At 41.7% G+C, this 27,941-nt stretch overlaps 2 protein-coding genes and 2 pseudogenes across 4 annotated transcripts in view; all 4 read left to right on the plus strand.

Annotated features, from left to right (window-relative positions):
- LOC131193504 (zinc finger protein ZFP2-like) overlaps window positions 1–1,966 on the plus strand; it is a 52,990-nt gene extending 51,024 nt beyond the window's left edge. Inside the window, exon 3 of one of the 2 annotated variants that reach the window (XR_009153925.1) lies at window positions 831–1,966. The gene's annotated coding sequence lies outside the window, so the exon portion shown is untranslated. The remainder of the gene's footprint in view (window positions 1–830) is intronic. The other variant, XR_009153924.1, reaches the window with a different exon arrangement.
- The window catches only part of LOC131193503 (zinc finger protein 84-like), a 97,902-nt gene that overhangs the window by 25,945 nt on the left and 44,016 nt on the right, over window positions 1–27,941 (plus strand). For both annotated transcript variants that reach the window (XM_058173742.1, XM_058173744.1), the window contains exon 2: window positions 11,811–12,136. The gene's annotated coding sequence lies outside the window, so the exon portion shown is untranslated. The remainder of the gene's footprint in view (window positions 1–11,810; window positions 12,137–27,941) is intronic.
- On the plus strand, window positions 660–26,435 carry LOC131189679 (zinc finger protein 850-like; annotated as a pseudogene).
- Window positions 26,431–27,186, plus strand: LOC131189680 (zinc finger protein 572-like; annotated as a pseudogene).

Below are 27,941 nucleotides of genomic sequence, written 5' to 3' on the forward strand. Positions count from 1 at the left end.
ATGGCATAGCACCCGGATATCTACGGGACCGCCTTCTGTTACCATATGCCTCCCACCGACCAGTGCGCTCCCATAGAGAGGGTCTCCTCAGGGTGCCGTTAGCCAAACAATGCCGGCTGGCGACCCCCAGGGGGAGAGCCTTCTCTGTGGGGGCACCTACCCTCTGGAATGAGCTCCCTCCCGGACTCCGTCAACTTCCTGACCTTCGGGCCTTTAGCCGCGAGCTGAAGACTTATCTATTCTTCCGAGCAGGACTGGCATAATATGGGTTTTAAATTGGATTTTAAATGGGGGTTTTATATCATGCCTTTTATAGTTTTAATTTGGCCAAGGTTGAATAAGTTTTTTAAATGGGTTTTATTGTATATTGAATTGTATTTTTATCTGGCTGTTAACCGCCCTGAGTCCTTCGGGAGAAGGGCGGTATAAAAATTAAATTATTATTATTATTATTATTATTATTATTATTATTATTATTATTATTATTATTATTATTATTATTATTATTATTATTATTATTATTATTATTATTATTATTATTATTACCTATTCCCAGCATTTCAAGATATTTTTGATGGTAACACTTTGCATTGTTAAGAATTTATGACTGACCCAACTAAATAACTCAATTTGATTGAATATTGATTGAATATTTGAACATGGATCTCAGTAGTACTCCATGTGGGATACGATCATCAATAATGTAAGTGATTATTCTAATATTGGGGCATGTTTGGTTTTTCATTGTAATATATACTTTTTTCTTTTTTCACATCATTTCTAACCATTTTATAAAGAATTAAAGTTCTATTTTTCTTTGAATCTTACAGACAAAGAGGATGGCAATAAGAACACTCGGGACAACTGTAAATAACAAACACTGTTGAAAAGGGAAGAAAATCAAGCCAGAAATCAAATATTTTCCATTTCCTTCAGAAAACTACACAATTCTCCTCTTCCAACAGCTGTTAGACAAAAGAGAGAAAATGAAGAAAGAATAAACAGATTATGCAGAACTGAAGGATACATTACATGGAAAGTGAAGGGAGATTATTTATCCTTCAGCAAAAGAGGGAAATATCTGGAGGTCAGTGGGGAAGAAAAGGTCAATAGTAAAGTCACATAGAGCATACAGTAATTCAAGCCTCTCCCTGTGAGGAAGAAAACGGCTTGAATGAAAGCACCACTAAACAAGGCATTGTCCATATTTTATCTCCTCAAGAATATCATCTGTGGAAAAGCTCCATAGATTTGTCTATTGTGGGACAAGCACAGATTGCTGATGATGCACAAGAGGAGCCAGAGAGGAGAAAAACCATACAAATTACCTGATTGTGGCAAAAGCTTTGGTCACAATAGCTTCCTTGTGGTTCATGGAAGCACCCAGACACAAGAGGGAAGCCACAAAAGTGCTCCCAATGTAGTAAATGCTTTAATGAGCATGGCAACATGGTGCTACATCAGATAACTCGCAGGAGGAAGAAAACGTATGACTGTGCAGATTGTTTGAAAGTTTCATTAGAAATTCCCAGGTCATGAGACACTAAAGGACGCGCACACAGGAATAAAAACCATTTGAACATCCTTTCTGTGGGAAAAGTTTCAGTGAGAATTCCATCCTGGTGAAGCACCAGAGAACTCACACGGAAGAGAAAACCTTTGAATGTCCTGATTATGGGAAAGTCACAATTCCAGCCTGGTGATACACCAGAAGACTCACATAGGACAGAAATGTTTTGAATGTCCTGATTGTTGGAAAACATTCAGTTATAATTCCAACTTGGTGATAGACCAGAGGAATCATAAAGGAGAAAAACCCATTCAATATACTGACTGTGGGAGAAGTTTCAGTTCGTAATTCCCACCTGCCAATACATCAGAGGATTCATTCAATGGAGAAATCTTATGAATGTTGAGATTGTGGGAAAGCTTTCATTAGAAATTCGCACCTCCTGAGACACAAGACCATGCACACAGGAGAGAAACCCTTTGAATGTCCTGATTGTGGGAAAAGTTTTAGTGATAATTTGAGTCTTGTTCAACACCAGAGTACTCACACAGGAGGGAAACCCTTTGAATGTCCTGATTATGGGAAAGGTTTTAGAGATAATTCCAGCCTGGTGAGACACCAGAGGACTCACACAGGACAGAAACCCTTTGAATGTCCTGATTGTGGGAAAGATTTTAGAGATAATTCCCACCTGGTGAGACACCAGAGGACTCACACAGGAGAGAAACCCTTTGAATGTCCTGATTGTGGGAAAGATTTTAGAGATAATTCCCAGCTGGTGATACACCAAAGGACTCACACAGGAGAGAAACCCTTTGAATGTCCTGATTGTGGGAAAGATTTTAGAGATAATTTCCACCTGGTGATACACCAAAGGACTCACACAGGAGAGAAGCCCTTTGAATGTCCTGATTGTGGGAAAGGTTTTAGTGATAATTTCAGTCTTGTTCAACACCAGAGTACTCACACAGGAGGGAAACCCTTTGAATGTCCTATCTGTGGGAAAGGTTTTAGTGATAATTCCAGCCTGGTGAGACACCAGAGGACTCACACAGGAGAGAAACCCTTTGAATGTCCTATCTGTGGAAAACATTTTAGTAATAATTCCAACCTGGTGATACACCAGAGGACTCACACAGGTGAGAAACCCTTTGAATGTCCTGATTGTGGGAAATGTTACAGTCAGAATTCCCACCTGGTGACACACCAGAGGACTCACAGACGAGAGAAACCCTTGAATGTCCTATCTGTAGGAAAAGTTTCAGTCAGAATTCCTACTTAATGATACACCAGAGATTTTACACTGTGGAGAAATGTTTGAAATGTCCAGTCTGTGGACATTACTTCAAGCATAAATCATCCCTTATTGCACACAAGGTAATCCATATGAGGAATAGTAGATGAGTTTACAGAATGCTTGAATTTCATTTGTGATCTCCCATTGAAAGTATAGATGAGAAAGTGATTGTTTGAATTTTGGCTTGATTCATTTTACTCAAACGTTTCTCAGGATTAAATGTGTAGGTGGAGAGAAAAGGAAAATGGAAATGGCTAATTTTCAGTGGGCCCTGGATTCATCCCTGTTGTGAACTGTGGTAATGGCCCAAGGCACCACACGGCATCCTGCCCCAAGCATAACATACACAGATATGACTCACATTCTTCTCTGCCTTCTCAGAAGGGAAGCAAGAGTGAAAGAAAATGCAGTCTAGTGGAAATGGTTGGAGTGCATTAGAAGAGTTTAGCCAAAAGGAAAAGGATAGCTGAATGTCGCTTTTTAAAACATTATTTCCTCCAAAAAAAAAAAAAAATCCTCCAGAAGTTAAATGTGTTTTAATCAGCTGAGAAACTGTTTGGACACAGCTTGCATGGGCTGCATGACAAGCTACGCAGTGTTTGCCGCAAGCGGCTGCAGAAGAAGTCAGGCGGTGGTGCAACAGGTGTCAGGGTTTGGGTGGCCTCCCTGCAATGGTCCTAAGATAAGCGGGTAAGACATGCCCTTTAACTAAGACCTGGTGCTTATTATGGGCCCAAAAGAAAATAAAACTGGGTCTTATTTTTGGGGAAACACGGGATATGTACATATATATAACCTGTCCCCAGCACTTCGAAGTATATTTGATGATTACTCTTTGCAATTCTATGAACTCATGATTGACCCAAGTCAATAAATCTCATAATAACAGAGTTGGAAGAGACCTTGGAGGTCTTCTAGTCCAACCCCCTGCCCAGGCAGGGAACTCTATACCATTTCAAACAAATTGTTATTCAACATCTTAAAAATTTCCAGTGTTGGAGCATTCACAACTTCTGTAGGCAAATTGTTCCACTTATTAATTGTTCTAACTGTCAGGAAATTTCTCCTTAATTCTAAGTTGCTTCTTTCCTTGATCAGTTTCCACCCATTGCTTCTTGTTCTACCCTCAGGTGCTTTGGAGAACAGCCCGACTCCCTTTTCTTTGTGGCAACCCCTGAGATGTTGGAACACTGCTATCACGTCTCCCCTAGTCCTTCTTTTCATTAAACTAGACATCCCCAGTTCCTGCAACCGTTCTTCATATATTTTAGCCTCCAGTCCCCTAATCATCTTTGTTGCTCTTCTCTGCACTCTTTCTAGAGTCTCAACATCTTTTATACATTGTGGCGACCAAAACTGAATGCAATATTCCACGTGTGGCCTTACCAAGGCATTATAAAGTGGTATTAACACTTCACATGATCTTGATTCTATCCCTCTGTTTATGCAGCCCAGAACTGTGTTGGCTTTTTTGGTAGCTGCTGCACACTGCTGGGTCATATCTAAATGGTTGTCCACATCCCTCTCACAGTTACTACTATTGAGCAAGGTACCACATATACGGTACCTATGCATTTTGGTTTTTTGGCCTAAATGTAAAACCTTACTTTTATCACTGTTGAATTTCATTTTGTTAGATAGCACCCAATGTTCAAGTCTGTCAAGATCCTTCTGTATCTTGAGCCTATCTTCCTGACCTTCGAACCTTTCGTCGCGAGCTGAAGACATATCTATTTATTCGCGCAGGACTGGCGTAGGATTTTAGTTTTTAATTGGGTTTTTACTGTTTTAATTATATTTTAATTTGGGCCAATTTAATAAGTTTTTTAAATATTATTTTATCTTGTATTTATTCTTGTTCTGTTTTATCTGGCTGTAAACCGCCCTGAGTCCTTCGGGAGAAGGGCGGAATAAAAATCTAATTAAATAAATAAAATAAAATAAATAAATAAATCTTCTGGAGTGTTGGCTATTTCTGCCAGCTTGGTGTCATCTGCAAATTTGATGAGTTTCCCATCTATCCTCTTGTCCAAGTCATTGATGAAGATGTTGAAGAGTACTGGGCCTAAAACAGAGCCTTGGGGTACTCCACTGCATACTTCCCTCCATGTGGATGTAGTTCCATTGAGAACTACACGTTAACTGCGGTTGGTCAGCCAATTGTGAATCCATCTGGTGGTAGTGCTGTCTAACCCACATTTTTCTACTTTATCTAATAGTAGGTTATGGTCTACTTTATCAAATGCTTTACTGAAGTCCAAGTAAATTATATCGACAGCATTCCTCTGGTCCACTAATTTTGTCAAATAATGCAATAAGGTTAATCTGGCATGATCTGTTTTTGACAAACCCATGTTGGCTTTTGGTTATTACTTTGTTTGCTTCTAGGTGTTCAGTGATTCGTTGCTTGATTATCTTTTCCAGAATCTTCCCCGGGATTGAGGTCAGGCTGATAGGTCTGTAGTTTCTTGGATCTGGTTTTTTTCCTTTTTTGAAGATGGGAACTACATCAGCTCTTTTCCAGTTCTCTGGCAGCTCCCCTGTGCTCCATGATCTTTGAAAGATATAGTTCAGTGGCTCTGAGATCTCGTCTGCCAGTTCAGAACCCTGGGGTGTAATCCATCCGGTCCTGGTGGTTTGAACTCGTCTAGGTAGACAGGTGTTCACTTACCATTTTTTTCCCTATTTTAATTTATGTTCCTAATCTGTTTTTTATGGTGCTGTTTTTGATAGGTTGGATTGTTTTTTTCTTTTGTGTAAAGACAAATGCAAAAAATGAGTTAAGTACATCTGCTTTCTCCCTGTTGCTTGTCACCTTCTTGCTGCTTTCTCCCAGCAATGGGCCAATTGTTTCCTTGACATTTTTCTTGTTTTTAACATGTTGGAAGAAGCTTTTTTTGTTGTTTTTTTATTTTTGTCGCTAGCCTTTGTTCATTGTGAGCCTTAGCTTTCCTCACTTCATCTTTACAGCCTCGGGCTATTTGCTGATATTCTGCCTTAGTTATTTGCCTCTCTTTTCACTTTTTATACTTGTCCTTTTTGTCTTTCAATTTGTCAGATAGTTCTCTATGCATCAATGCTGCTTTCTTTTGAGATCTATTATTTTTCTTCTTCTTTGGTTTTGTGTTTGACTGGGCTTTTATAATCTCACTTTTCAAAATTTCCCAAGCTTCTTGAATTGTTTTCCCCTTTAGGATTCTCACCCATGGAATCCTTCTCAAGCTCTCTCTAAGTTTATTGAAATTAGCTCTCTTAAAGTCCAAGCCTCTAGTTTGACTTTGCTCTACTACTTGTGTTTGCATAATGTTGAATTCCAATCTTGCGTGATCACTTGCCCCCAAGTTTCTTGTAAGTTCAACACCTTCTATCATTTCATCTCTGTGAGTGAGAATTAAGTCCAATATGGCTGATCCCCTTGTTCCCTTCTTTACTTTTTGGGAAACAAAGTTGTCTGCTAGGTTTGTTAGGAAGCAAATAAATGTCATAACTGAATGGGTATTTGACATGTATATTGAAAAAGTAAATAATTAATGTAAGAGGTTAAGTTAGCCTTTTGGCACCTTTGCCTTTTATTGTAATGTATGCCTCTGGATCTGAATGCCAAAGAGAGCACTGTGGAGCACTGAATCACAAGCAGCATTAAAAGGCAAAGGAAACCAAGGCAGCAATCAAAATCTTGTTAGTTCCTCCGGAAATCCCCAAAATTCTTCTTCCTCCCCAGCAGCTTACAGACAAGGAGGACAAAACCAGGAAAAGAGTTTTGAGCTGGACAAAAAAAATAGAGTATCTGGAAGAAAGATATCAAAATATCAAGGGGCATAATTTCCTAGTTCAGAAAAAGAGGGAAATAGCTGGAAGTCAGTGGGAAGGATATGATCACTTGGACAGCCAGATAAGGCAGACCGTAATGGAGGCTTTGCCCTGTGAGGAAGGAAGCCGTAACTTGAATCAATGCTCCATCCAAGAAGGGATTGAGAGTATTTTTGATGTCCTTGAGACTCCAAGAATGTCAGTGGTGGAAAAGAACCACAGATCTGCCTATTGTAGGAAAAGCAAAGATTATAGAACACAGGTGATTATGCCAAAGAGGATCCACACTGGGAGTCGTTGGCGTAGCAATTCTTCGGACTTCTGTCTGGAGGAAGGGAGAATTATCAAGAATGTTTGTACTACCTGTCTTGTAGGAGTAGCTGCACACCCACTATTCAAAGACACACGGAGGTTATCCCCTTCACCTACCTCCACATAAAGCAGGAGTCCTGAAACTTTTTAAACGGGGCCAATTCACGGTCCCTCAGACTGTTGGGGGCTGGACCAGCTGGGTGGGCATGGCTTCTTGTCATGTGACTGGGTGGGCGTGGCCAATTTAGCAGTCCATTTAGCAATACACAGCAGCCTCCTTTTCTATTTTTTTATGGATGAAGTTTTTGCTCTAAGTTGTTTGTTGTTTTTACCGGGGGTGGGGTGGGGTGGGAGGGAGAGGTTGGCAATGCCTGGGGAAGGAAAGACATGCTTTCCACTGGTCTCAGGACTATATTTAAAGGGCCAGCTAATGTCAATGGTGTTGGGAGATTCATTGGTGAGGTGATAGTGACTAGATGTGCGATGTTCACTGGTACAGTAACTGGAGTTGGTAAATTGACAGGTGTGGTGCAGTGATGGGTTTCAAATTTTTTTACTACCGGTTCTCTGGGCGTGGCTTGCTGGGCGTGGCATGGGAAGAATACTGTAAAATCGCCTCACAAATCCTGGATGAAATAAACTAAGGCAGGTTCAGGAAGCAATCCTTGGAAATGGGCAGCCTTAATTATCTCTTAAGGCACAATCATGGCTACAAAAATTTTTGGGACATGTGCTTGCTTCAAACCTGACTGAAAGCTCACAGAAAGTGACATCAGACATCTAAGAAGAACTGGCCCAGAAAATCGGATACTATACATTTCTTTTCTACTTAACAGAACTTCTGCTCTGGCTGCTAGACCTTCGTGGTTGGAAGACTCTCCTTTTGGGGGCCACTGCCATCATCATCATGAGAATCCTCTGCTGCCTCCACAGGTGTATTTTCCCTTGTCCCAGTAGCCTGCAAAAATCACCTCCCATTTCAATAGACCCCAAGTAAGGATGCCAGGCAAATATCCCTCGTGATGTGCCAGGTATACAGAAAGTTGTTTTTTTTTGTTTACATTTATATCCCGCCGTTCTCCGAAGACTCAGGGCGGCTTACAGTATATAAGGCAATAGTCTCATTCTATTTGTATATTTACAAAGTCAATATATTGCCCCCCCAACAATCTGGGTCCTCATTTTACCTACCTTGTAAAGGATGGAAGGCTGAGTCAACCTTGGGCCGGGCTTGAACCTGCAGTAATTGCAGGCTACTGTGTTCTAATAACAGGCTCTTAACAGCCTGAGCTATTCCGGCCCATTCTAATAGTTCGTAGGTTGGGCAATATGTAAATATATATATATATAGCCCCAAAGGGGGGAATTTTGGGAAGCCCCCTCCCCAGAGAATGAAATAGTTTGGGGGATATTAAAAGAGCTAGAATATTATATTTCTCCAAAGGAGAAATGGAGAAATACATTCTTAGAAGCAGAAAGCAGCCCTCAGTCTTTCTTAATAGTCTACAGCAGATGCTCATTAAGAAATCCTGGGCCAGCCTCTTCACAACTAAAATACCTTCACCTCCAGGTGACAGGATTAAAGACAGGACATGACCTTAACCTACGTATTGAAAAAAAAGTGAAAGACAGTAAGACAGGGAACAGAAGAACTTGGAAGAGCTTATGGCTTTGCTGGCTACCGCAGGAGTTCATTGCAAAGAATGGGACTTCTTTTTTTCTCTTGGAGATGTCTGATCATAGAAACCAGAAGGCAAGAAAGAGGAGGCAGGCAATGGGTAGGATTCACCATATAAAACCAGTGTATCCAGCTGACTAGCTCCAATCGAGTTAACACCCTGAATAGTCAAACCCAGGGCTTCGAACCAATTAAGCCCCAGAAGACTAGGCAATGAGCCATCTACAATTACCAGTGATAGGCGGCCTACAAATTTCTTGAATTGTACCCTGAATTTCCCACTACCCACAATGGGAATTGGCCGTCCCTGATAGTCTTTTAATAACAGCGCACAAGGCTTCAGACGCTTCTTAGCGATAGTAGGCACCAGACGCTTTATTGTGCTCCAGGAGACAATGGAAGTTGCAGATCCGGTATCAACTTCCATCAGGCATGGCCGCCCTTTGATCAGGATGGAAATTCGGATTTTCTGCTGGACCGGTTCCTCAGATCGCCACCCGATCCCTGTTCCTCCCATCTCATCACGGAAAATGGCATAGCAGTCATCCTGCGGCCTCCTGGATCTCAGGTGAGGTCGTCTTCCAAGAGAAGGGCCGGCTGATGGACCCTTTTGTGGAACCCTCTCAGGCTGGACCGATCGGCAAACCCGGGCAATATGGCCCCGTCGGCCACAACGGCGGCAAATTGCGTCTTTGAAATTACAGGTGGCTCGCATATGATTTCCCCCACACCCAAAACAGCCAGTCAGAGGGAGGCTATCTCCCGCATGAGTATTTGGTTTCTTAACCTCTTTAAGGCGCTGGACAGTGTCTTCCTCCTCCTCCTCCTCCTCATATAGTGGATCAGCTTCACTGAAATGAATTGTTGCTCCTTTTGCTATCTGCGGGCTCTGCCCTCGAGGCATATCAGCTAATGAGAGGGTGGCCAGCTCTGAGGCACATGCCTCATCTAATGCCATCTGAAATGTGAGGTCCTGCTTAGCGATGAGATGCCGCTTGAGGCGTTCATCCCGGACACCGCTGACGAGCCGGTCCAAAAGGTAATCATCCAGATCAACAAATTCGCAATGGCGTGCCACTTTCCGTAAAGCGGCTACATACTGATTTATCGATTCCCCCTCAGCCTGATCCCTATGGTAAAACAGCTGCCGCTGGGCGATTCTGGAGGGTGTCGGGGCGTAATGTCTTTTTAATTTAGCCATGAAGTCATCCCAAGTCCCTGCATGAATTGACTGGGGGGCCATCAATGTCATGGCTGTCTCGAACATTTCTGCCCCACAGAAACCCAGGAAATAAGCATGTTTCCTTTCACTAGATAGGTTTGTATACTCATTGGTAATAAGAAAGCATTCAAAACGGGCTACAAACGCCTCCCATGATTCGGTCGCTGGGTTAAAAGGCACAAAGTTCTGAGGCGATGCCATGGTTTGTTCTGTAGGACAGGGATCTGAATAGCTCTGAGGAGAAATTCACACTTTGGCTCACTCAGCAGCTCAGCAACTCACGTACTTTCCTCAGTCCTCGTTGCCAGTATTATATTCTGTGGGTTCCGTAATAATTGAGGCTCCACAGATGTTCACACATAACGTTTATTTTTAACTCACAGAGACCAGCAACAACACAAGAACAGCACGCCTGCTTTGACAGCCCTTTTATACTCGGCTGTCAAAGCGGGAGCCAATCAGAACAGAACAAGAAACTATCTCCACCACTAGGGGCCGCCACTGCCGGTGCAGGACATAACAGAAACCACTTGACTTGACTGACTTGAAGGCACCAAAGCCAAACATCTAGTTTAAGGCCCAAGGATGCTGGATGGAAAGCCACGAATTATAATTCTGCTTAAGCATAAAGCTTTCATGACCTATGGAATATTGAGAGGCAAAAAGTAGATCACAGTAGGTAGATAGGCTGTCTGTCTGGGGGACATTTACCCTGTAAATTACAGCATGCTACCCAGGAAGTGCTTTCTATGCCATCCTGAGTTTCAACCGGTTCGCTGGCTGCGCATGCGTGCTGCATGTGCACATGTGCAGTGTGTACCACGCACCAAATGCGAGGTGTGCGCACTTGCACAGTGCAAGCCCAAAAGAGGCATGGGGTAAGTAGAACAGGAGGCGGGGGAAGGTGATCAGCTGTGGCGCACAATCTTTTACTTTTAAAATCATTTTTTTACAAACTATTCCGCTGAATAGGTTGTAAAAAAAATGCTTTTAAAAGTAAAAAAAAGGGTCTGACGATCGTGCGGCTCAGCTGTAATTGCCAGAGCCTTTTTTTTAACCTTTTAAAAGCATTTTTAAAAGAACCAGCAAGCGGGCAACTGGGAGATTGGGTGGGATGGGTGGGGGGGAGGAATTTTTGCAACCGGCTCTCCGAATCACCCACTACCATCGCTACCGGATAGCCTGATCCGGTACGAACCAGAAGCATTTCGTCCCTGTGGTGTTGCCATGTCCTAAATCCTTGGGAGCCACATTAAATAAGTCATTAAGATTTGGGGTTTCGGGAGGCTTTGATCTCCATTGAGAGACACCCCCCAAGAAAACGTATTGTACAGTTCTGTAAAAAAAAGTCTTTAACTTTTAGGGCTCAGCACATAACTAATCTTCGTAAGGTTAAGTATTTATTTATTTATTTATTTATTTATATATTTACTTTGTCATAACAATATATGTAGGTATCATACAAAAAGATTATATAATATATAAACACATATATGAGAAAATATAAGGAGGTATAAGCATATATGTATATAGGAAGAAGAAAAGAAAAACAATAGGACAGGAACGGTAGGCACGTTTGTGCACTTATGCACGCCCCTTATGGTCCTCTTAGGAATGGGGTGAGGTCAATAGTAGAGAGTTTTTGGTTAAAGCTTTTAGGATTATGGGAGGAGACCACAGAGTCAGGTAAAATATTCCAAGCACTGATGATTCTGCTACAGAAGTCATATTTTCTGCAATTTAGATTAAAGTGGTTGACATAAAGTTTCTATTGGTTGCTCTAGTATTATTGCAGTTGAAGCTGAAGTAGTCTTTAACAGGAAGGACATTACAATAGATGATTCTGTGAGTTAAACTTAGGTCTTGTCGAAGGCGACAGAGTTCCAAGTTTTCTAAGCCTAGGATTTCAAGTCTGGTGGGATAGGGTATTTTGTTGTTTGTAGCATCACATTTCACTATTTCACTTGTCTCATTTGCAAAGGTCGGTTGCTAGAAGTAAAAAATGACTTGATAGCTTTAATCAGTGAAAACAACTGGCAGACCCCTTAGGTAGAGACAGAACAAGCCTTTCCTATCTGGAGATGGAAGTCAAGGGGGCAACATCTGTGCCTAGAAAGCAGACAGTACAGTAGGCGGCCTCTGAGGTTGATTTTAAAGAGTTAAAACCATCAAGTACTGTATTGCTAGAAAGGATGGGAGGAGAGGAGACGCCCAGAGGAACTTCCTCTTCCGGATGACTGCATGGGAGGAAAGTGGTGCGCAGAGTGGCTCCTGTGGTCTTCCCAGGGTCGAAGCAGCAGCTGGCGGGTGAGTTGAGGGCAGCAGGTGGGAGGAGAGTCCGGGAGCAAGTCGGGCTGTTCGGTTCCCTCCACGGCCTGGAAGCAGAGAAGCAACTGGGCTGAAGCAGGTCAGCTGCTGCTGCTGCAGGTTCCTTCCCTCCCCAAATGGAAGCCCACTGGGGCTGCAGGCTGTGAAACTGGTGGCTGCAATTTTCTGCTGGTGGGAAGATTTGAAAAGTCTCTTTAAAGTTTAAGTTTGATTCTTTGGGAATGGCTATTGAGATTCCCTTCTATCTTGACCCTATCTACTGGGGTGTTGGGTATTCCTGCCAGGTTGGTGTCATCTCAAATTTGATGAGTTTGGTGAATATAAATCACCAGGACCTGATTCTCAGAACAGCAGGATTGGGAGGGAGCTGGCAGATGTTATCTCAGAACCCTTGTACCATATCCTTCAAAAATCCTGGAACATTGAGGATTGGAAAAGAGCCGATGTAGTTCCCATCTTCAAAAAAAGGGAAAAAACAGACCAATCAGCCTAACACTGATACCTGGGAAGATAATGGAAAAAATAATTTAAAAAACAGATCATGCCAATCGTATTTCATTCTTTGACAAAATGACTAAATTAGTAGACCAGAGAAATGCTCTGGACATTGTATATTTGGACTTCAGCAAGGCATAAGATAAAGTAGACTACAACCTACTTATTGATACGCTAGAAAAATGACAGATAGACAGCATCACCAACAGATGGATTTATAACTGGCTGACAAGCCGTACTCAACAAGTTGTCCTTCATGGTACTACATCTACATGGAAGGAGGTGAGCAGTGATATGCCAGACAGTTCTGTCTTAGGCCCAGTATTTTTCAATATCTTCATACATGACTTAGATGAGGGAATAGAAGGGGAACTCATCAGGGGCGGGTTTCAAAACCCATCGCTACTGGTTTGCTGGTGGGCGTGGGCGTGCTTGTGCGCCAAGCTTCTGTGCATGCGCAGAAGCATCTGGGTGGGTGGGGGGAGCCTCCCGCTCCCACCACTACCGGTTGCCCAATCACAGAACTCATCAGATTTGCAGATGACACTAAGCTGGCAGGAACAGCCAACACCCAAGAAGACAAGCTTAGGATTTATTTATTTTATTTATTTATTTGATTTCTATACCGCCCTTCTCCCGAAGGACTCAGGGCGGTGTACAGGCAAAAATAAAACAGACAGTACAATATATAATTTAAAATGCAATTTAAAAACTTATTTTAAAATTGGCCTGAAAATTAAAATATACAGTGAGCTAAAACCCCATTTAAAATTAGTTAATAAGAATTTTAAAAATTTGATAAAATTCAATTTAAGACAGCCCCGCGCGAATAAAAAGATGTGTCTTCAGTTGCGGAATATCCAGTCAGGTATTTGGCGTAAACCGGGAAGTTCGTTCCAGAGTGTCCCCACAGAAGGACCTTCCTCCGACCGACATTGAGCGGCACCCTGAGAAGTCCCTCTCTGTGAGCGTGCGGGTCGGTGGGAGGCATGTGGTAACAGCAGGCGGTCCCGTAAGTACCCAGGCCCTAAGCTATGGAGCGCTTTAAATCGTAACCACGTTAAAGCGCACTGAAGGCCACAGGCAGCCAGTGCAGTCTGCGCGAGGCGGTGTTATATGAACTCCATCACCAGCGCAGCTGCATTCTGGACTAACTGAAGCCTCCGAATGCACTTCAAGGGAGCCCCATGTAGAGCATTACAATAATCAGCGAGAGGTACGAGCATGAGTGACCGTGCACAAGGCATCCCGATCAAGGAAAGGCGCAACTGCGAACGAACCTGGTGGAAGGCCCCCTGGAGACGTCAAATGATCTTCAAATGACAGCCATCCATCCAGGAGGACACCTAAGATGCACCCTATCCTTTGGGGCCAATAACTCGCCTCAACAGTCAGCCGTGGCTGCAGCTGACTGAATCGTGCGGCATCCACAGCCACTCCGTCTTGGAGGATTAAGCTTGAGCCTGTTTCTCCCCATCCAGATAGCTTCCACGCAGGACAGCACTTCAACAGCTTCATTGGGGTGGCCTGGGGTGGAAAGTACAGCTGGGTGTCATCAGCGTACAGCTGGTATCTCACCCCAAAGCCACTGATGATCTCACCCAGCGGCTTCATATAGATGTTGAACAGAAGGCGAGAGAATTGACCTCGGCACCCCACAATTGAGGTCCCTCGCGGTGACCTCTGCCCCTGTCAACACCGTCTGACCGGTCAGAGAGATAGGAGGAGAACCACCAATACTGCCTCACTCCCAATCCCCAAGGCGCAGCAGGATACCATGGTCGATGGTATCAAAAGCCGCTGAGAAGTCTAATAGGACAGGGCAGAGGAATAACCCTGTCCCTGGCCTCAGAGATCATCCACCAATGACCAAAGCTGTCTCCGTGCTGTACCGGGTCGGAAGCCAGACTGGAACGGGTCTAGATAGACAGTTTCATCCAGGTATTGTAGCTGGATAACACTCTCTACCTTGCAACAAAGGTTGGAGACTGGACGATAATTACCCAAAATAGCTGGGTCCAGGGAGGGCTTCTTGAGGAGGGGTCTCACCACCGCCTCATTCAAGGCGGCAGGGAAAACCCCTTCCAACAAAGAAGCGTTGATAATCTCCTGGAGCCAGCGTCGTGTCACCTCCTGAGTGGCCAGTACCAGCCAGGAAGGACACGGGTCCAGTAAACATGTAGTGCCGTGAAGCCTCCCCAACAGCCTGTCCACGTCCTTGGGAGCCACAGGGTCAAACTCATCCCAAAAAGATCTTGAAGAGACTTGAAACAATGGGCCCTATCCAACAACATGAAATTTAATGTGGAGGAAAACAAGATTTTATACTTAGGCAGGAAAAATGAAAGGACCTTGGACTTCTAATGGATGGTCACTTAAATATGAACCAGCAGTATGCGGCAGCAGCCAAAAAAGCTAATACAATTTTTGCTTATGTAGACACGTGAATGTTTAGTACTGCTTTATATAAAGCCTTAGTAAGACCACACCTTGAATACTCCATGTAGTTTTCATCACCACATTACTAAAAAGATGAAACTTTGGGAAAAAGTGCAAAGAAGAGCAACTAAGATGATTAAAGGCCCGGAGACTAAGATATCTGTACGCTGATGATACCCAGCTGTACTTCTCCACCCCAGGCCACCCCAGCGAAGCTGTCGAAGTGCTGTCCCGTTGTTTGGAGGCCGTACGGGTCTGGATGGGGAGAAACAGACTCAGACTCAATCCATCCAAGACGGAGTGGCTGTGGATGCCGGCATCTGGACAGTCAGCTGCAAATGCTGACTGTTGAATATCAAACAAATCAATTCTCCTGGATGCTGTCGTTTGAAGATCACTTGGCGGCTAGGAGAGCTTTTAAGATTGCCTGTGCAGTTGTTTCTTGAGATGCCTTATGTGTCACTCATGCTCAAATCAATTCTCGCCTGGATTCAAACAGCACAAATAATAGTAAATGGTGGGTTAACAGAAACTTTTAAAATTGAGAAAGGGACAGACAGGGATGTCCCTTGTCCCCATTACTTTTTATTTTAACTTTAGAAATTCTTCTGAATAACATCGTGGTTCGATCGAATAAAGGGAATTAGAGTTAAACATCAAGATTATAGATTAAGAGCTTTTGCAGATGACCTGGTTGTTACTGTATCTCAACCAATATACTCAGTAACTGGTTTAAAAGATATAATTGGTCAGTATGGTAAAGTATCTGGATTTAAGGTGAATCAGCAAAAGACAAAGATGATAACTAAAAATATGAATATACAACAAAGAAGAGTTAGAAAGAACTTCAGGTTTTGAAATCGTTAAAAGGTTAAATATTTAGGAATATATATTACAGCTTCAAATGTTAAATTATACAAAATAATTATGAGGTATTGTGGCAGAAGGTATGGAAAGAAATGGAGAGTTGGAAGAAGTTACAACTATCTTTGCTGGGAAGAATAGCTATAAAATGAATGTTTTGCCCAGGTTTTGTTTTGTTTCAAATGATACGGTGTTTAAGAATGATATTAAATTACAGGAATGGCAAAAGGATTAGTAAATTTGTATGGATGGGCAAAAACCAAGAATAAAATTAAAAATGGATATAAGGAAAGTCTTAAAATGCCTAATTTAAAATTGTATTATGGCAGTTGTTTTATCATTAATTACTGATTGGATTAATTTAACTGAGGAAAGAGTTCTGAATATAGAAGGTTATGGTTTGTTATATGGGTGGCATGCCTATTTATTATATGATAAGAAAGTTGATAAAATATTTAAAATAATATAATTAGAAATGCATTATTGAGGTTTGGAGGAAATATCAATACAATTAGATGGAAAGATTCCAATATGGGCAAACCGAGACACATGATAGAAAATATAAATATATATCAAAAGATGGGTAGTTACTTATAAAGAACTTCTTTGTATGGAAAAGAGTTACAATTAAAATCTAGAGAAAAGATGGGGAAGAAGGAAAAATTATACATGGTTCCAATATGGACAACTACAAGCTAGATGGAAATTAGATCAAAAATAGGTGTTAAGCAATTGAGGATAATTTGTTAAAACAAATGAGAGATCAAGGTCAACAGCATATTAAGAGGTTGTATAATGTATTAGTAGAAATAGATTCAGAGAGATTGGTTAAGGATTGTATGATTAAGTGGGCAAAATTTTCAGCAACCAATAATGTTGGAAACTTGGGAAAGAATTTGGGTGAGGAATGTTAAATTACAGCGCAAAATATGAGAGAAAATTTTATAAGATGTTTTATAGATGGCATTTAGACCCCAAAAATTGTCATATGTATCCTAATGTACAGGCTAAATGCTGGAGATGTGATTGTGAAGATGCTACTTATTATCATATATGGTGGACTTGCAAAAAAGTTAAAGTATTTTGGATTAAAGTATGGTGGATCATGCAGAATATTTTGAAAAAGAAGATTAAGTTTACCGCAGTTCTTTTACTAGGAATAATTATGGATTGTACAGCTATAGAGACTAAATTGATTCTGAACTTAAACAGCCGCAAGACTTTTGATTGCTCAATATTGGAAGAAAGAATTACCTACAATTGAAGAATGGACTCTCAAAGTATCAAATCTGGCAGAAATGGCAAAATCTCTGCTTACTTGAAAGATTATACACAAGAAAAATATATTTTAGAATGGAAAATGTGGATTGATTATATTCAAAATAAGTATCAGATAAAAAAATATCAAATAGCATATGAGTAAATTTAGGAAATAATTTGTATTAGATATATTTTTGAAGGAGAGGAATTGAGAGTGTGAATAAGCGTGGAGACTAGATTATAATTTAGGAATTATTTTAGATTATGATTGTTAGTTTTGATACCCATTTTGTTCTGGGAAGTCGGGGTGGGGGGTGGGGAGTAGGGAATGGGGTTGAGGTTAGTGATGGAGTGATGGTTTGTACAGGATTATTGAAGATGTATAAATATAATTAATGTAGTGGGTCTGACCAGTTACCATTTAGAACGGTGGGAGGGAAAAAAGAGTAGGAGGTAGGAAGAGGAGAAGAGGAAGGAAGAGGGTAGAGGGAGAAGAGTGTGTGGAGGGAAGGAGGTAGATAAGAGAAGGAGAGGAAGGTTTGGAAAGTAAAGAAGGTAGAAGAGGAAGAAGGTTAAATGGTGACTGGGCAGGCCGACTAATTGTATATAACTGTACATTGGATGATTATTTGACAAGATTGTAAAATAAAACTTTTTATAAAAAAAAAATAAAAATTCTGCCTGGATTATTAATGCTCTCTACATAGAGTGAAATTCCTGGAGACTTCAGATAGTCCAGAATGCAGCTTGATTGAGGAGCACCATTGCTTACTTTCCTCCTGGATGCACTACTTCTGTGGTCTTAAATTCAATTTTGTACCAACTTCAAAGCATCCATGGTTATCAATTGCTGTTAATGCCTCCCTGTATGCCTCACAGTCTTCTATGCCTACACAGTGTCTCAGGAAAGGTCCTTTCTGTAGATATCTGACAACTTGGTTTAATTGCCTGAATTTGAACTGAAAACTTATTTATTTATCAAGCATTGCCTGAAAATTCTAAATTTAAAATTTAAAATTTTTTAATTGTAATTTTATTGGGTATTTCTGGTCAATTGGTGAATGACCATTGAATAACAATGTTATTTTAGTATGTATATTAATTTTTTAAATGAACTGTACATCTGAGTCCTTTAGAAGATATAGCTAATTAAATAAAATAAAATAAAATAAAATAAAATATCAAGAATGGTTCAGGATTTTATTTGGTTAGTCTAAGAAAAGAAGGATTATAGATGACATGATAATATTCCAGTATTTCAAAAGCCACAAAGGAGAAGTAAACTTATTTTCAAAGCCTCAAGAATTCTCCATGTCTGGTTCCACAACAGGACTGCTCATTTACAATTTGTTTTAGAATCCATCTGTGTGATTGGATGTCTGCACCTTTTTTAAAATAAAACTTACCATCTACTTTGTCAGATGCTTTTTAGTGAACTCAAGATATGTGTAATGCATTTTACTGGTCCACTAATTTAGTCATGTTGAAGAATGGAATTTCTTTGCATGATCTGATTTAATAAACCCTTTCTTTTCTATGACTTCTAATAATATTTTTATTTTATTTATTGATTTATTTATTGATTTAATCATATTTTATTCAATCTCCCAAAGACTCAGGGCATTTCAGTAAAACATACATATAAGTACAAAATTAAAACAATTTAAAACTTATTAAATCTGAGTCAAAACCACAATAAAATAATAAAACCCGTTAAAACCAAATTTAAAATTTAAAATTCTAGTCAGTCCTGCAGATAATAGATGTGTCTTAAGCTCAGCAGGTTAAAGGTCAGGAAATTGTCCTAGTTCGTTCCAGAGGTGAGCCCCACAGAAAAATTCCTCTCTGTCATGCCTGGCTCACCTGATCCCTCTGTGAGGCGCACAGGTCTAGGCAATTCAGTAGGCGGTCCCGTAATAACTAATATGGGCGCTTTAAGATTCAAAACCCAAGCGAAAAGGCCACAGGTAGCCAGTGCAGTCTATGTCACATGGAGCCATGAGAGGCTCCCTCTATCACCAGGCGGCCGCATTCTGGACCAACTGGAGCATGCTCTTCAAGGGGCATGTAGCATTGCAGTAATCCAGACGAGATGTCACGAGAGCATGAGTGACCGTGCATAGAATCCCGGTTCAGAAAGGCGAACTGGCGAACCAGGCGAACCTGGTAAAAGCTCTCCTGAACGGCCGTCAAGTGGTCTTCAAAACAGGTCATCAGGAGACGAATGCACCCTCTCCATTGGGGCCATGACTCAACAGACAGCCTTGCAGCTGACTGTACCGCCGCATCCACAGCCACTCTGTCTTGAGGGATTGAGCTTGAGCCTGTTTCTCCCCATCCAGACCGTCTTCCAGGCATCGGGACAGCACTTGATAACCTGGGTGGCCTGTGGAAAAATACAACTGAGTGTCATCAGTGTTGATACCTCACACGAAACCAGTGATGATCTCACCCAGCGGCTTCATATAGATGTTGAACAGGATGAATCAATGCCACCCATAAGTGAGGCGCCTTCATCTGCCTGTCAACACCGTCTGCGACCGATCAGAGAGATAGGAGGAGAACCACCGATAATTTACTCCCAATCCTCCAACCGGTGCAGCAAGATACCATGGTCGATGGTATCAAAAGCCGCTGAGAGATCTAATAGGACCAAGGCAGAGGAATAACCCCTATTCCTGGCCCTCCAGAGATCATCAACCAATGCGACCAAAGCCGTCTCAGTGCTGTAACCGGGCCGGAAGCCGGACTGGAATGGGTCTAGATAGACAGTTTCATCCAGGTACTGAGGTAATTGACATTAAACAATAATAATAATAACAACAGAGTTGGAAGGGACCTTGGAGGCCTTCTAGTCCAACCCCCTGCTCAGGCAGGAAACCCTACACCATCTCAGACAGATGGTTATCCAACATTTTCTTAAAAATTTGGAGCATTCACAACTTCTGCAGGCAAGTCGTTCCACTTATTAATTGTTCTAACTGTCAGGAAATTTCTCCTTATTTCTAAGTTGCTTCTTTCTTTGATCAGTTTCCACCCATTGCTTCTTGTTCTACCCTCAGGTGGTTTGGAGAACAGCCCGACTCCCTCTTCTTTGTGGCAACCCCTGAGATATTGGAACACTGCTATCATGTCTCCCCTAGTCCTTCTTTTCATTAAACTAGACATCCCCAGTTCCTGCAACCGTTCTTCATATGTTTTAGCCTCCAGTCCCCTAATCATCTTTGTTGCTCTTCTCTGCACTCTTTCTAGAGTCTCAGCATCTTTTTTACATCGCGGTGACCAAAACTGAATGCAGTATTCCACGTGTGGCCTTACCAAGGCGTTATAAAGTGGCACTAACACTTCACATGATCTTGATTCTATCCCTCTGTTTATGCAGCCCAGAACTGTGTTGGGTTTTTTAGCAGCTGCTGCACACTGCTAGCTCATATCTAAGTGGTTGTCCACTAGGACTCCATGATCCCTCTCACAGGTACTACTATTGAGCAAGGTACCACATATACGGTACCTGTGCATTTTGGGTTTTTTTGCCTAAATGTAGAACCTTACTTTTTCACTGTTGAATTTCATTTTGTTAGATAGCGCCCAATGTTTAAATCTGTCAAGATCCTTCTGTAACTTGAGCCTATCTTCTGGAGTGTTGGCTATTCCTGCCAGCTTGGTGTCATCTGCAAATTTGATGAGTTCCCCTTCTATCCCCTCGTCCAAGTCATTGATGAAGATGTTGAAGAGTAGTGGGCCTAAAACAGAGTCTTGGGATACTCCACTGCATACTTCCCTCCATGTGGATGTAGTTCCATTGAGGACTACACGTTGAGTGCGGTTGGTCAGCTAATTACAAATCCATCTGGTGGTGGTGCTGTCTAACCCACATTTTTCTACTTTATCTAGTAGTAGGTTATGGTCTACTACTTTATCAAATGCTTTACTGAAGTCCAAGTAAATTATATCGACAGCATTCCTCTGGTCCACTAATTTTGTCACTTTGTCAAATAATGCAATAAGATTAGTCTGGCATGATCTGTTTTTGACAAACCCATGTTGGCTTTTGGTTATTACTTTGTTTGCTTCTAGGTATTCGGTGATTTGTTGCTTGATTATCTTTTCCAGGATCTTTCCAGGTATTGTTTCTTACTTCCTTGCCATTTTCTCTCTTTAGTGGATCATTTCCTTGACATTTTTCTTGCTATATATATGTTGAAAGAAACTTGTTTTTGTTATCTTTTACTTTTGTTCCAAGTCTTTGTTCATACTCAGCCTTTGGTTTCCTGACTTCATCTTTGCAGATTCGGGCTATCTGTTGATAATTCTGCCTTAGTTATGTGTCCCTCTTTCCATTTTTTGTACTTATCCTTTTTGTCTTTCAGTTTATCAGGGAGATCTTTATGCAACCATGCTGGCTGCTTCTTAGATTTCTTGTTTTTCCGTTTTAGTGATATTGTGTTGGACTGGGCTTATATGATCATATTTTCCAGTGTTTCCCACGCTCTTGCATTGTGTTTTCTCTTTTAGGATTTTTATCCATGAAATATTGCTTCGGCGCTGAATTTGTTAAAATCAGCTCTTCTAAAATTGAAGACACTTGTTGGATTATAGTCTATTGCTTGTGTTTGCATTATATTGAATTCCAGTAAGACGTGGTCACTTGTCCAAGGTTCCGACAATTTCACCTATCGCTTCTCTATTAGTAAGAATTAGGTCGAGTATAGTTTTTCCTCTAGTTCCCACTTTTACCTTTTGGATGACATAGTTGTCAGCCAAGTTGGTTAGAAATCTATTCGGTCTCCTACTTGCTGTAGAGTTTGTCTCCCAGTTGATATCAGGGTGGTTAAAGTCTCCCATTACATCCTGAGGTTGCCCTTTTGATATAGTTTGTAATCCACACATGTATTGAAAATGACAGATGAATAAAATTTACAAGTTTTTTTACTTCCATGTCTTGGCAGTAAGAATGATATTTCTTGTCCCGTCCATGGTTCAATTCTGCATAATCCAACACTTCCTGAAAAAATAGCTCTTTGGTTGCACAGGTAGTCCTCACTTACCACTTCATCTCCGAGCCTTCAAAATTCCTATGGCACAAAAGAAGGAGACGTGCACCTGGTCCATAAAATTTGTGGTAATCCTGGCACTTGTTCAATGACCATCACTGTGGTTTTAAAGGTTTAGGAAAAGGAGTTGCACCAATTCGGGTTCTGCCAATAGTTGCACATTTATGATGACCGCGTCATCCCACACTGATAATCCCCATTTGTGACCTTCCCAGCTAGCTTCTGACAAGAAAAATCAATGGATATACTGGCAGGAAATTGCAAGTTACGGTCATACAAAATTGCCTTTAACAACCCACAGTAAGTTGCTTAACAACTACAAAGGAACAGATGTAAGTTCTGTTTGAGCTGCTTGGTGACGCAGATATCCATTTCAATTGTGGTAGGTTAAGTGAGGACAACTTGAGTGAGGATGTCACTAGAGGGGTTGAAGACAGGATTTTCTGTTCTTATTTGCAGCTGAGGACTTCCATGAGTAAAAGTGGTGCTTCAAAGCTTAGAGAGGCTTTCAGCATCATTTCATCAGTTAAAACCTCCACATCTCTAAATTTAGCTCAGAAGGTTTGACTGTAAACATTTTGCAACATTTGTCAGGCTTGAAAGACGTAGATTTTCTCCATGTATACATGTGTAGGTGGGTGCATCTGTATTTCTCTCTATGCATATATCTGCAATTATGTAACCTATTCGCAGCACTTCAAGATATATTTCATGATAACACTTTGCATTGTTAAGAATTTATGATTGACCCAACTAAATAACTCAATTTGATTGAATATTGATTGAATATTTGAACATGGATCTCAGTAGTATTCCATGTGTGATATGAATCATCAATAATGTAAGTGATTATTCTAATATTGGGGCATGTTTGTTTTTTCATTGTAATATATACTTTTTTCTTTTTTCACATCATTTCTAACCATTTATAAAGAATTAAAGTTCTATTTTTCTTTGAATCTTACAGACAAAGAGGATGGCAATAAGAACATTCGGGACAACTGTAAATAACAAACACTGTTGAAAAGAGAAGAAAATCAAGCCAGAAATCAAATATTTTCCATTTCCTTCAGAAAACTACACAATTCTCCTCTTTCAACAGTTGTTAGACAAAAGAGAGAAAATCAAGAAAGAATAAGCAGATTATGCAGAACTGAAGGATACATTACATGAAAAGTGAAGGGAGATTATTTATCCTTCAGCAAAAGAGGGAAATATCTGGAAGTCAGTGGGGAGGAAAAGGTCAATAGTAAAGTCACGTAGAGCAGACAGTAATTCAAGCCTCTCCCTGTGAGGAAGAAAACGGCTTGAATGAAAGCACCACTAAACAAGGCATTGTCCATATTTTATCTCCTCAAGAATATCATCTGTGGAAAAGCTCCATAGATTTGTCTATTGTGGGACAAGCACAGATTGCAAGTTGCAGCTGATGATGCACAAGAGGAGCCAGAGAGGAGAAAAACCATACAAATTACCTGATTGTGGCAAAAGCTTTGGTCACAACAGCTCCCTTGTGGTTCATGGAAGCACCCAGACACAAGAGGGAAGCCACAAAAGTGCTCCCAATGTAGTAAATGCTTTAGTGAGCACGGCAACTTGGTGCTACATCAGATAACTCGCAGGAGGAAGAAAACGTATGACTGTGCAGATTGTTTGAAAGTTTCATTAGAAATTCTCAGGTCATGAGACACTAAAGGACGCGCACACAGGAATAAAAACCATTTGAACATCCTTTCTGTGGGAAAAGTTTCAGTGAGAATTCCATCTCCACTCACACTGAAGAGAAAACCTTTGAATGTCCTGATTATGGGAAAGTCACAATTCCAGCCTGGTGATACACCAGAAGACTCACATAGGAGAGAAATGTTTTGAATGTCCTGATTGTTGGAAAACTTTCAGTTATAATTCCAACTTGGTGATAGACCAGAGGAATCATAAAGGAGAAAAACCCATTCAATATACTGACTGTGGGAGAAGTTCCAGTTCGTAATTCCCACCTGCCAATACATCAGAGGATTCACTCCATGGAGAAATCTTATGAATGTTGAGATTGTGGGAAAGCTTTCATTAGAAATTCGCACCTCCTGAGACACAAGAACATGCACACAGGAGAGAAACCCTTTGAATGCCCTATCTGTGGGAAAGGTTTTAGTGATAATTCCAGCTTGGTGAGACACCAGTGGACTCACACAGGAGAGAAGCCCTTTGAATGTCCTATCTGTGGGAAAGGTGTTAGTCGTAATTCCCACCTGCCAATACATCAGAGGATTCACTCCATGGAGAAATCTTATGAATGTCGAGATTGTGGGAAAGCTTTCATTACAAAGTCGCACCTCCTGAGACACAAGACCATGCACAAAGGAGAGAAACCCTTTGAATGCCCTATCTGTGGGAAAGGTTAGATAATTCCAGCCTGGTGAGACACCAGAGGACTCACACAGGAGAGAAACCCTTTGAATGTCCTGATTGTGGAAAAGTTTTAGTCGAATTCCCACCTGCCAATACATCAGAGGATTCACTCCATGGAGAAATCTTATGAATGTCGAGATTGTGGGAAAGCTTTCATTACAAAGTCGCACCTCCTGAGACACAAGACCATGCACAAAGGAGAGAAACCCTTTGAATGCCCTATCTGTGGGAAAGGTTTTAGTTATAATTCCAGCCTGGTGAGACACCAGAGGACTCACACAGGAGAGAAACCCTTTGAATGTCCTGATTGTGGGAAAAGTTTTAGTCGGAATTCCCACCTGGCGAGACACCAGAGGAGTCACACAGGAGAGAAACCCTTCGAATGTCCTATCTGTGAGAAAGGTTTTAATGATAATTCCCACCTGGTGACACACCAGAGGACTCACACAGGAGAGAAACCCTTTGAATGTCTTGACTGTGGAAAATGTTACAGTCAGAATTTCCACCTGGTGAGACATCAGAGGAGTCACACAGGAGAGAAGCCCTTTGAATGTCCTGATTGTGGGAAAGGTTTTAGTTGTCATTCCAGCCTGGTGAGACACCAGAGGACTCACACAGGAGAGAAGCCCTTTGAATGTCCTGATTGTGGGAAAGGTTTTAGTTGTCATTCCAGCCTGGTGATACACCAAAGGACTCACACAGGAGAGAAGCCCTTTGAATGTCTTGATTGTGGGAAAGGTTTTAGTTGTCATTCCAGCCTGGTGATACACCAAAGGACTCACACTGGAGAGAAGCCCTTTGAATGTCCTGATTGTGGGAAAGGTTTTAGTGATAATTCCAGCCTGGTGAGACACCAGAGGACTCACACAGGAGAGAAACCCTTTGAATGTCCTGATTGTGGGAAAGGTTTTAGTGATAATTCCAGCCTGGTGAAACATCAGAGGAATCACACAGGAGAGAAACCCTTTGAATGTCCTATCTGTGGGAAAGGTTTTAGTGATAATTTCAGCCTTGTTCAACACCAGAGTACTCACACAGGAGAGAAACCCTTTGAATGTCCTGATTGTGGGAAAGGTTTTAGAGATAATTCCAGCCTGGTGAAACATCAGAGGAATCACACAGGAGAGAAACCCTTTGAATGTCCTATCTGTGAGAAAGGTTTTAACAATAATTCCAACCTGGTGAGTCACCAGAGGACTCACACAGGTGAGAAACCCTTTGAATGTCCTGATTGTGGGAAAGATTTTAGAGATAATTCCCAGCTGGTCATACACCATAGGACTCACACAGGAGAGAAGCCCTTTGAATGTCCTATCTGTGGGAAAGGTTTTAGTGATAATTCCAGCCTGGTGAGACACCAGAGGACTCACACAGGAGAGAAACCCTTTGAATGTCCTGATTGTGGGAAAGGTTTTAGTGATAATTCCAGCCTGGTGAGACACCAGAGGACTCACACAGGAGAGAAACCCTTTGAATGTCTTGACTGTGGAAAATGTTACAGTCATAATTTCCACCTGGTGAGACATCAGAGGAGCCACACAGGAGAGAAGCCCTTTGAATGTCCTGATTATGGGAAAGGTTTTAGTTGTCATTCCAGCCTGGTGATACACCAAAGGACTCACACAGGAGAGAAGCCCTTTGAATGTCCTGATTGTGGGAAAGGTTTTAGTGATAATTCCAGCCTGGTGAGACACCAGAGGACTCACACAGGAGAGAAACCCTTTGAATGTCCTATCTGGGAAAGGTTTTAGTGATAATTTCAGCCTTGTTCAACACCAGAGTACTCACACAGGAGAGAAACCCTTTGAATGTCCTGATTGTGGGAAAGGTTTTAGTGATAATTCCAGCCTGGTGAGACATCAGAGGAATCACACAGGAGAGAAACCCTTTGAATGTCCTATCTGTGAGAAAGGTTTTAATAATAATTCCAACCTGGTGAGTCACCAGAGGACTCACACAGGTGAGAAACCCTTTGAATGTCCTGATTGTGGGAAATGTTACCGTCAGACTTCCCACCTGGTGACACACCAGAGGACTCACACAGGAGAGAAACCCTTTGAATGTCCTGATTGTGGGAAAGATTTTAGAGATAATTCCCAGCTGGTCATTCACCATAGGACTCACACAGGAGAGAAGCCCTTTGAATGTCCTATCTGTGGGAAAGGTTTTGGTTAAAATTCCTTCCTGGAGAGACACCAGAGGACTCACACAGGAGAGAAACCCTTTGAATGTCCTGATTGTGGGAAATGTTATCGTCAGACTTCCCACCTGGTGACACACCAGAAGACTCACACAGGAGAGAAGCCTTTTGAATGTCCTATCTGTGGGAAAGGTTTTAGGTGGCCATCTCCTGGAGGGCCTGTTACCAAGTTCGCTTGGTCCGCCAGTTGCGTCCCTTCCTTGACCGGGATGCCTTATAGAATAGAATTTAGAATAGAATTTTATTGGCCAAGTGTGATTGGACACACAAGGAATTTGTCTTGGTGCATATGCTCTCAGTGTACATAAAAGAAAAGATACGTTCATCAAGGTACAACATTTACAACACAATTGATGATCAATATATCAATATAAATCATAAGGATTGCCAGCAACAAGTTACAGTCATACAGTCATAAGTGGAAAGAGATTGGTAATGGGAACTATGAAACGATTAATAGTAGTGCAGATTCAGTAAATAGTCTGACAGTGTTGAGGGAATTATTTGTTTAGCAGAGTGATGGCCTTCGGGAAAAAATTGTTCTTGTGTCTAGTTGTTCTGGTGTGCAGTGCTCTATAGCGTCGTTTTGAGGGTAGGAGTTGATTCGTCATTGTCTCGAATGAGACCAATCACTGTTGTGTCATCTGCAAACTTCAGTAGCTTAACAAATGGATCATTGGAGATGCAGTCATTGGTATACAGAGAGAAGAGAAGTGGGGAGAGCACACAGCCTTGGGGGGCCCCTGTGCTAATTGTACAGGTATTTGATGTGATCTTGCTTAGCTTCACCTGCTGCTTCCTGTTGTTATGCACAGTCACTCACGCTCTGGTTACGTCTCGGCTGTATTATTGCAATGCTCTCTACATGGGGCTGCCCTTGAGGTGCACCCGGAGGCTGCAGTTAGTCCAGAATGCAGCTGCGCGAGTAGTAATGGGAGCCGCTCGTGGCTCCCACATAACACCACTGCTCCGTAGTCTGCACTGGCTTCCTGTAGTCTTTCGGGTGCGCTTCAAGATTCTGGTTACCACCTTTAAAGCGCTCCATGGCTTAGGACCCGGGTAC

Source organism: Ahaetulla prasina, chromosome 2 (assembly GCF_028640845.1).
Source record: "Ahaetulla prasina isolate Xishuangbanna chromosome 2, ASM2864084v1, whole genome shotgun sequence".
NCBI classification, from domain to species: domain Eukaryota; kingdom Metazoa; phylum Chordata; class Lepidosauria; order Squamata; family Colubridae; genus Ahaetulla; species Ahaetulla prasina.